The 9,914-nt window shown below is 42.2% G+C and overlaps 1 non-coding gene across 1 annotated transcript; it reads left to right on the forward strand.

Annotated features, from left to right (window-relative positions):
- Nucleotides 1–9,483: 9,483 nt before the first annotated feature.
- Nucleotides 9,484–9,591, forward strand: LOC112764985 (small nucleolar RNA R71). The gene has a single exon (XR_003183423.1). It is a non-coding gene; the product is annotated as a small nucleolar RNA R71 (small nucleolar RNA).
- Nucleotides 9,592–9,914: the final 323 nt, after the last annotated feature.

A 9,914-nucleotide genomic window follows, 5' to 3' on the forward strand; every position in this document is an offset into this window, starting at 1 on the left:
CCCTTCCTCATGGGAGACACACCTTCTCAAGATTCCATCAGCACACTTTTTGAACAAATAGGGGTCATTCCAGATGTAGTGTTTGGCATCTTTGATTAGCTTTCTCCTCATGTGTTTGTTGATGCTGGTCGGTAGTTCCTCAATAGCCTTGAAGTTAGCTATGTCTGCAAACCAAGGGGCTACTTAGATCATCATCAAGTGCTCATCAGGGAAACTTTCATTTACTGCAACTTGATGCTTCTCTTCTTCTTCTTGTGGAATCTTGAGAGGTGGTCAGCTACCTTGTTCTCTATTCCGCTCCTATCTTTAATCTCAATGTCAAACTCTTGGAGTAGCAGGATCCATCTTATTAATCTGGGCTTAGATTCTTATTTGGTAAGTAAGTATTTGAGGGCTGCATGATCAGTGAATACAACTACTTTAGAGCCAATAAGATATGACCTAAACTTGTCAAAAGCAAAGACTATGGCTAAAAGTTCCTTCTCTGTAGTGGTGTAGTTCCTTTGATTCTCATTAAGGACCTTGCTAGCATAGTAAATAACATGTACTAGCTTGTCTTTCCTCTGTCCTAGAACGGCACCAACAGCAAAATCAGATGCATCACACATTAATTCGAAGGGAATATCCTAGCTAGGTGGTGCTATAATAGGTGCAGAGAAGAGTCTATTCTTAAGTTCATCAAAGGCTACCATGCACTCTCTATCAAAAACAAAGGGAGTATTTGAGACAAATAGGTTGCTAAGAGGTTTTGCAATCTTTGAAAAATCTTTAATAAACCTCCTATAGAACCCAGTGTGTCCTAAAAAGCTTCTGATTGCCTTGACATTACAAGGTGGAGGTAACTTCTCTATTACTTCCACCTTTGCCTTGTCCACTTCTATGCCATTTTTAGAATTATTGTGACCAAGTTTAAAATGGCACTTCTCCCAGTTTAAAACCAAGTTGGTTTCCTGGCACCTCTTTAGCACTAGGGCAAGATGACATAAGCAATCAGAATATGAATTTCCAAACACGGAAAAGTCATCCATGAATACTTCTATGAACTTATCAACCATATCTGAAAAGATGGAGAGCATGCACCTTTGGAATGTTGCAGGTGCATTGCACAATCCAAAGGGCATTCTCCTATAAGCAAAGACTCCATAGGGACAAGTAAAAGATGTTTTCTCCTGGTCCTTGGGATCTAAAACTATTTGTTGTAGCTAGAGTAACTGTCCAGGAAGTAGTAGTATTCATGCTCTGCGAGTCTTTCAATCATCTGGTCCATGAAGGACAGGGGAAAGTGGTCTTTCCAGGTAGCTTCATTGAGTTTCCGATAGTCAATGCACATACGCCATCCGGTCACTGCCCTTGTGGATATCAGTTCATTCTTTTCATTTGGCACAATAGTGATCCCTCCCTTCTTTGGGACTACTTGCACCGGGCTTACCCAAGGGCTGTCTGAGATGGGGTAAATCACCCCTATTTGCCACAACTTCAACACTTCTTTTTGAACCACTTCATTCATGGTTGGATTCAGCCTCCTTTGTTGTTGCCTTGAAGGTTTGGCATCTTCTTCAAGTAGGATCTTGTGCATGCACATTGAAGGACTGATCCCTTTTAAATATGAAAGTGTCCAGCCTATAGCATCCTTGTGTTGTCTCAGCACTTGGATAAGTTCCTCTTCTTGTTCTTTACTCAAGCTTGAATTGATGATCACTGGGTAAGTATTGTTGTCAGCCAAGTATGCATATTTCAAGCTTGGTGGTAGGGTCTTCATCTCTAATTTAGGTACCTCCACTTCCTTGTTATCCTTATGGTTCAGCATGTCCGAATTTTCCCTGGTTCCTTATGGTAGTTCTCCACTTGATGCTTGTTGTTCTAACTCCATCGTTCCTTCACATTGTTCTTCTTCCAAAACTCCTTAAACTATCTGTTTGATGGTGTCTACCATCATGCACTCTCCTATGGATTCCTTGGGGTAACTCATTGCCTTAAAGACGTTGAAGACCATCTTTTCTTCATGCAATCTCAAGGCTAGTTCCCCTTTTTGCACATCAATAATGGCTCCAACGGTAGCTAGGAATGGCCTTCCTAGGATGATTGATGTGTTAGCTTCTTCTTCCATATCTAGCACAACAAAGTCGGCTGGGAAAATAAATTCTCCCACTTTCACCAACAAGTCTTCCACTACCCCATGTGGAAACTTAAATGTTCTGTCAGCCAATTGGAGTGCCATTCTTGTTGGTTTGGCTTCCTCAATCTTCATCCTCCTCATCATGGTTAGAGACATGAGATTGATGCTGGCTTCTAGGTCACACAAGGCTTTTTCAATATTGATATCCCCTATGATGCAGGGGATTTGAAAGCTTTCTAGGTCCTTGATTTTCTGAGGAAATTTCTTTTGTATGATGGCACTACACTCCTCTGTTAGCACTATGGTATCTTTTTCTCCCCAGTTTTCTTTCTTGTCATGAGCTCTTTCAAAAATTTGGCATAAAGTGGCATTTGCTCTAATGCTTTAGCAAATGGTATGTTGATTTGGAGCTTCTTGAAGATCTCTAAGAATCTAGAGAACTGGCTATCCTTCCCATCTTTCCTCAGCCTCTGTGGGTATGGTGCCTTTGGCACATAAGGCTTCAAGGTTGGCTTTGGCTTCTTGTTTCCATGTTTTTCTGCAACCTCTTCTACTTGGTTGCTCTTGCTTATGGTTGCTTCTTCTGTAACTTTTTCGCTTTTGAGTGCAATGGCTTTGCATTCCTCTCTTGGGTTGGCCATTGTGTCACTGGAAAATGTATGTGTGGGCATTGGGATCTGCTTGGATAGAATTCTCACTTGTGCTTCCAGCTTTGATATTGTTGCACCTTGATTCTTCAGATTTGATCTGTATTCTTCTTGATTGGCGTCTATCCTTCTATCAGTCTGCATCTGTCTCTCCATAAGAGTGGAGACGACTCCTGCAAGCTCTGATGATAGTTGTACTATTGCAGCCTCCATCCTCTCAAAGTTGCTCTTGATTTCACATGGTTGCATGGTTGAGGGTGGTGTGTCTTAATGGTGGTTGTTGTGTGTTTGTTGGTTGCCATGGTATGATATGTTTTGTGAGTTATGGTAAGTTCTATGATTGCCTGGTTGATGATTGGGGTTGTGAGTGTTGTGTTAATTTGATGGATAAGGTTTGTTGTGGTCCTGGTTATGGCTTTGTTGGTTTCTGGTAGCGCGAAATTGTGAACATTACTTTTTCACAACTCTCATAATCCCCGGTAATGGCTCCAAACACGTGGTGGCTCAATACCATGGCATTACACAACTTCGCACAACTAACCAGCAAGTGCACTGGGTCGTCCAAGTAATAAACCTTACGCGAGTAAGGGTCGATCCCACGGAGATTGTTAGTATTGAAGCAAGCTATGGTCATCTTGTAAATCTTAGTCAGGCAAACTCAAATGGATATAGTGATGAACGAAAATAACACAAAGGTAAAGATAGAGATACTTATGTAATTCATTGGTAGGAACTTCAGATAAGCGTATGAAGACGCCTTCCCTTCCGTCTCTCTGCTTTCCTACTGCCTTCATCCAATTCTTCTTACTCCTTTCCATGGCAAGCTCGTGTAGGGTTTCAATGTTGTCAGCAGCTACCTCCCATCCTCGCAGTGAAAACTAATGCTCATGCACTCTGTCACAGTGCGGCTAATCACCGGTTTGGTTCCCTCCCCTACCGGAATAGAATCACTCTTTTGCGTCTGTCACTAACGCCCAGTAGGTTACAGGTTTGAAGCACGTCACAGTCATTCAATCATTGAATCCTACTCAGAATACCACAGACAAGGTTTAGACCTTCCGGATTCTCTTGAATGCCGCCATCAGGTCCTGCCTATACCACGAAGACTCTGATCTCACGGAATGGTTGGCTCGTTTGTCAGGCGAGCGCTCGGTTGTCAGGCGATCAACCATGCATCGTGCAATCAGGAATCCAAGAGATATTCACCAAGCCTCAAATGCTTGTAGAACAAGAGTGGTTGTCAGTCACTTTGTTCATGAGTGAGAATGGTGATGGGCGTCAATCATCACCTTCATCAAGTTGAAGAACAAGTGATATCTTGGAACAAGAACAAGTGGAATTGAATTGAAGAACAATAGTAATTGCATTAATACTCGAGGTACAGCAGAGCTCCACACCTTAATCTATGGTGTGTAGAAGCTCCACCGTTGAAAATACATAAGCATAAGGTCTAGGCATGGCCGAATGGCCAGCCTCCCAATGATCTAAGATAGCATAAAAATGAAGATAGCTACCAAAGTCTCCTAATATAATAGTAAAAGGTCCTACTTATAAGAACTAGTAACCTAAGGTGTACAGAAATGAGTAAATGACATAAAAATCCTCTTCCGGGCCCACTTGGTGTGTGCTTGGGCTGAGCAATGAAGCAAATTTCGTGCAGAGACTCTTCTTGGAGTTAAACGCCAGCTTTGGTGCCAGTTTGGGCGTTTAACTCCCATTTGGGTGCCAGTTCCAGCGTTTAACGCTGGGATTTCTTGAGGTGACTTTGAACGCCGGTTTGGGCCATCAAATCTTGGGCAAAGTATGGACTATCATATATTGCTGGAAAGCCCAGGATGTCGACTTTCCAACGCCGTTGAGAGCGCGCCAATTGAGCTTCTGTAGCTCCAGAAAATCCACTTCGAGTGCAGGGAGGTCAGAATCCAACAGCATCTGCAGTCCTTTTTGGTCTCTGAATCAGATTTTTGCTCAGGTCCCTCAATTTCAGCCAGAAAATACCTGAAATCACAGAAAAACACACAAACTCATAGTAAAGTCCAGAAAAGTGAATTTTAACTAAAAACTAATAAAAATATACTAAAAACTAACTAGATCATAACAAAAACATACTAAAAACAATGCCAAAAAGTATACAAATTATCCGCTCATCACAACACCAAACTTAAATTGTTGCTTGTCCCCAAGCAACTGAGAATCAAATAAGATAAAAAGAAGAGAATATGCAATGAATTCCAAAAACATCTATGAAGATCAGTATTAATTAGATGAGCGGGGCTTTTAACTTTTTGCCTCTGAATAGTTTTGGCATCTCACTCTATCCTTTGAAATTCAGAATGATTGGCTTCTTTAGGAACTCAGAGTCCAGATAGTGTTAATGATTCTCTTAGTAAAGTATGATGATTCTTGAACATAGCTATTTATTGAGTCTTGGCTGTGGCCCAAAGCACTCTGTCTTCCAGTATTACCACCGGATACATACATGCCACAGACACATAATTGGGTGAACCTTTTCAGATTGTGACTCAGCTTTGCTAAAGTCCCCAATTAGAGGTGTCCAGGGTTCTTAAGCACACTCTTATTTGCCTTGGATCACAACTCTTACTTCTCTATTTTTTTTTTCGTTCTCTCTTTTTTTTTTTTTCGAAAATATTTTTTTTTTTTGCTTCAAGAATCATTTTAATGATTTTTCAGATCCTCAGTAACATGTCTCCTTTTTCATCATTCTTTCAAGAGCCAACATTCATGAACCACAAATTCAAGATACATATGCACTGTTTAAGCATACATTCAGAGAACAAAAATATTGCCACCACATCAAAATAATTAAACTGTTATAAAATTCAAAATTCATGCAATTCTTTCCTTTTTTCAATTAAGCACATTTTTATTTTAAGAAAGGTGATGGATTCATAGGACATTCATAACTTTAAGGCATAGACACTAAGACACTAATGATCACAAGACACAAACATGGATAAACATAAGCACTAAAAATTCGAAAAACAGAAGAACAAATAACAAGGAAATCAAGGAACGGGTCCACCTTAGTGATGGCGACTCTTTCTTGCTCTTGAAGATCCTATGGAGTGCTTGAGCTCCTCAATGTCTCTTCCTTGTCTTTGTTGCTCCTCCCTCATGATTCTTTGATCTTCTCTAATCTCATGAAGGATGATGGAGTGTTCTTGATGCTCCACCCTTAGTTGTCCCATGTTGGAACTCAACTCTCCTAGGGAGGTGTTTAGTTGCTCCCAATAGTTTTGTGGAGGAAAGTGCATCCCTTGAGGAATCTCAGGGATTTCATGATGAGTGGGATCTCTTGTGTGCTCCATCCTCTTCTTAGTGATGGGCTTGTCCTCATCAATGGGGGTGTCTCCCTCTATGTCAACTCCAACTGAATAACAGAGGTGACAAATGAGATGAGGAAAGGCTAACCTTGCCAAGGTAGAGGACATGTCCGCCACCTTATAGAGTTCTTGGGCTATAACCTCATGAACCTCTATTTCTTCTCCAATCATGATGCTATGGATCATGATAGCCCGGTCTATGGTAACTTCGGACCGGTTGCTAGTGGGAATGATTGAGCGTTGTATGAACTCTAACCATCCTCTAGCCACGGGCTTGAGGTCATGCCTTCTCAATTGAACCGGCTTTCCCCTTGAATCTTGCTTCCATTGTGTGCCCTCTTCACATATGACTGTGAGGACTTGGTCCAACCTTTGATCAAAGTTGACCCTTCTAGTGTAAGGATGTTCATCTCCTTGCATCATAGGCAAGTTGAACGCCACCCTCACACTCTCCGGACTAAAATCCAAGTATTTCCCCCGAACCATAGTAAGATAATTCTTTGGATTCGGGTTCACACTTTGGTCATGGTTCTTGGTGATCCATGCATTGGCATAGAACTCTTGAACCATCAAGATTCCGACTTGTTGAATGGGGTTGGTAAGAACTTCCCAACCTCTTCTTCGGATCTGATGTCGGATCTCCGGATATTCACCCTTTTTGAGTGAAAAGGGGACCTCGGGGATCACCTTCTTCAAGGCCACAACTTCATAGAAGTGGTCTTGATGCACCCTTGATATGAATCTATCCATCTCCCATGACTCGGAGGTGGAAGCTTTTGCCTTCCCTTTCCTCTTTCTAGAGGTTTCTCCGGCCTTGGATGCCATAATGGTTATGGAAAAACGAAAAAGCAACGCTTTTACCACACCAAACTTAAAATGTTTGCTCGTCCTCGAGCAAAAGAAGAAAGAAGAGAGTAGAAGAAGAAGAAATGAGGAAGGGGGAGATGGTGGTGTGTTCGGCCAAAGAGGGGGAGAAGTGGTGTTTAGGTTGTGTGAAAATGAAGGGTTGAAGAAGGGTATATATAGGAGAGAGGGGGGGTAATGGTTCGGCCATAATGGGTGGGTTTGGGAGGGAAAGTGGTTTGAATTTGAAGGGTGAGGTTGGTGGGGATTTATGAAGGATGGATGTGAGTGGTGAAGAGAAAGATGGGATTTGATAGGTGAAGGGTTTTTGGGGAAGAGGTGTTGAGGTGATTGGTGAATGGGGGAAGAAGAGAGAGAGTGATGGTAGGGTCCTGTGGGGTCCACAGATCCTGTGGTGTCAAGAAAAAGGCATCCTTGCACCAAATGGCATCAAAATCCACGTTTTGAGTCATTTCTGGCGTTAAACGCCGGGCTGGTGCCCATTCCTGGCGTTTAACGCCAGGTTCTTGCCCTTTACTGGCGTTTAACGCCAGTCTGGTGCCCCTTTCTGGCGTTAAACGCCCAGAAGGGTGCCAGACTGGGCGTTAAACGCCCAACTGCTAGGCTGACTGGCGTTTAAACGCCAGCAGCATCTTCCTCCAGGGTGTGCTGTTTTTCTTCCTGTTTTTCATTTTGTTTTTGCTTTTTTTCATTGTTTTTGTGACTTCTTATGATCATCAACCTACAAAAAAGATAAAATAACAAAAGAAAATAATTAATTATAAAACATTGGGTTGCCTCCCAACAAGCGCTTCTTTATTGTCATTAGCTTGACAGAGGACTCTCATGGAGCCTCAGAAATTCTCAGAACCGTGTTGGAACCTCCCAACACCAAACTTAGAGTTTGAATGTGGGGGTTCAACACCAAACTTAGAGTTTGGTTGTGGCCTCCCAACACCAAACTTAGAGTTTGGTTGTGGGGGCTCTGTTTTGAGAGAAGCCCTTCATGCTTCCTCTCCATGATGACAGAGGTATATCCTTGGGCCTTAAACACCAAGGATTCTTCATTCACTTGAATGATCAACTCTCCTCTATCAACATCAATCACAGCCTTTGCTGTGGCTAGGAAGGGTCTGCCAAGGATGATGGATTCATCCATGCATTTCCCAGTCTCTAGGACTATGAAATCAGTAGGGATGTAATGGTCTTCAATCTTCACCAAAACATCCTCTACAAGTCCATAAGCTTGTTTTCTTGAGTTGTCTGCCATCTCTAGTGAGATTTTTGCAGCTTGTACCTCATAGATCCCTAATTTCTCCATTACAGAGAGGGGCATGAGGTTTACGCTTGATCCTAAGTCACACAAGGCCTTCTTGAAGGTCATGGTGCCTATGGTACAAGGTATAGAAAACTTCCCAGGGTCCTGCCTCTTTTGAGGCAATTGCTGCCTAGACAAGTTATCCAGTTCTTTGGTGAGCAAAGGGGGTTCATCCTCCCAAGTCTCATTTCCAAATAACTTGTCATTTAGCTTCATGATTGCTCCAAGGTATTTAGCAACTTGCTCTTCAGTGACATACTCATCCTCTTCAGAAGAAGAATACTCATCAGAGCTCATGAATGGCAGAAGTAAGTCCAATGGAATCTCTATGGTCTCATCTTGAGCCTCAGATTCCCAAGGTTCCTCATTGGGGAACTCATTGGAGGTCAGTGGGCGTCCATTGAGGTCTTCCTCAGTGGCGTTCACTGCCTCTTCTTCCTCCCAGAATTCGGCCATGTTGATGGCCTTGCACTCTCCTTTTGGATTTTCTTCTGTGTTGCTTGGAAGAGTACTTGGAGGGAGTTCAGTAATTTTCTTGCTCAGCTGACCCACTTGTCCTTCCAGATTCCTAATGGAAGATCTAGTTTCAGTCATAAAACTTTGAGTGGTTTTGATTAGATCAGAGACCATGGTTGCCAAGTCAGAATTATTCTGCTTGGAACTCTCTGTCTGTTGCTGAGAAGATGATGGAAAAGGCTTGCTATTGCTAAACCTGTTTCTTCCATCATTATTGTTATTGAAACCTTGTTGGGGTCTCTGTTGATCCTTCCATGAAAGATTTGGATGATTCCTCCATGAAGGATTGTAGGTGTTTCCATAGGGTTCTCCCATGTAATTCACCTCTTCTATTGAAGGGTTCTCAGGATCATAAGCTTCTTCCTCAGATGAAGCTTCCTTAGTACTGCTTGGTGCATTTTGCATCCCAGACAGACTTTGAGAAATCATATTGACTTGTTGAGTCAATATTTTATTCTGAGCCAATATGGCATTCAGAGTGTCAATCTCAAGAACTCCTTTCTTCTGACTAGTCCCATTGTTCACAGGATTTCTTTCAGAAGTGTACATGAATTGGTTATTTGCAACCATTTCAATCAGTTCTTGAGCTTCAGTAGGCGTCTTCTTTAGATGAAGAGATCCTCCAGAAGAGCTATCCAAAGACATCTTGGACAGTTCAGAGAGACCATCATAGAAAATACCTATGATGCTCCATTCAGAAAGCATATCAGTGGGACACTTTCTGATCAATTGTTTGTATCTTTCCCAAGCTTCATAGAGGGATTCTCCTTCCTTCTGTCTGAAGGTTTGGACTTCCACTCTAAGCTTACTCAATTTTTGAGGTGGAAAGAACGTTGCCAAGAAGGCATTGACTAGCTTTTCCCAAGAGTCCAGGCTTTCTTTAGGTTGAGAATCCAACCATGTTCTAGCTCTGTCTCTTACAGCAAAAGGGAATAGCATCAGTCTGTAGACCTCAGGGTCAACCCCATTAGTCTTGACTGTGTCACAGATTTGCAAGAACTCAGCTAAAAACTGATGAGGATCTTCCAATGGAAGTCCATGGAACTTGCAATTCTGTTGCATTAGAGAAACTAATTGAGGCTTAAGCTCAAAGTTGTTTGCTCCAATGGCAGGGATAGAGATGCTTCTCC

The sequence above is a fragment of the Arachis hypogaea genome, chromosome 2 (assembly GCF_003086295.3).
Source record: "Arachis hypogaea cultivar Tifrunner chromosome 2, arahy.Tifrunner.gnm2.J5K5, whole genome shotgun sequence".
In the NCBI taxonomy this organism is placed as follows: Eukaryota; Viridiplantae; Streptophyta; class Magnoliopsida; order Fabales; family Fabaceae; genus Arachis; species Arachis hypogaea.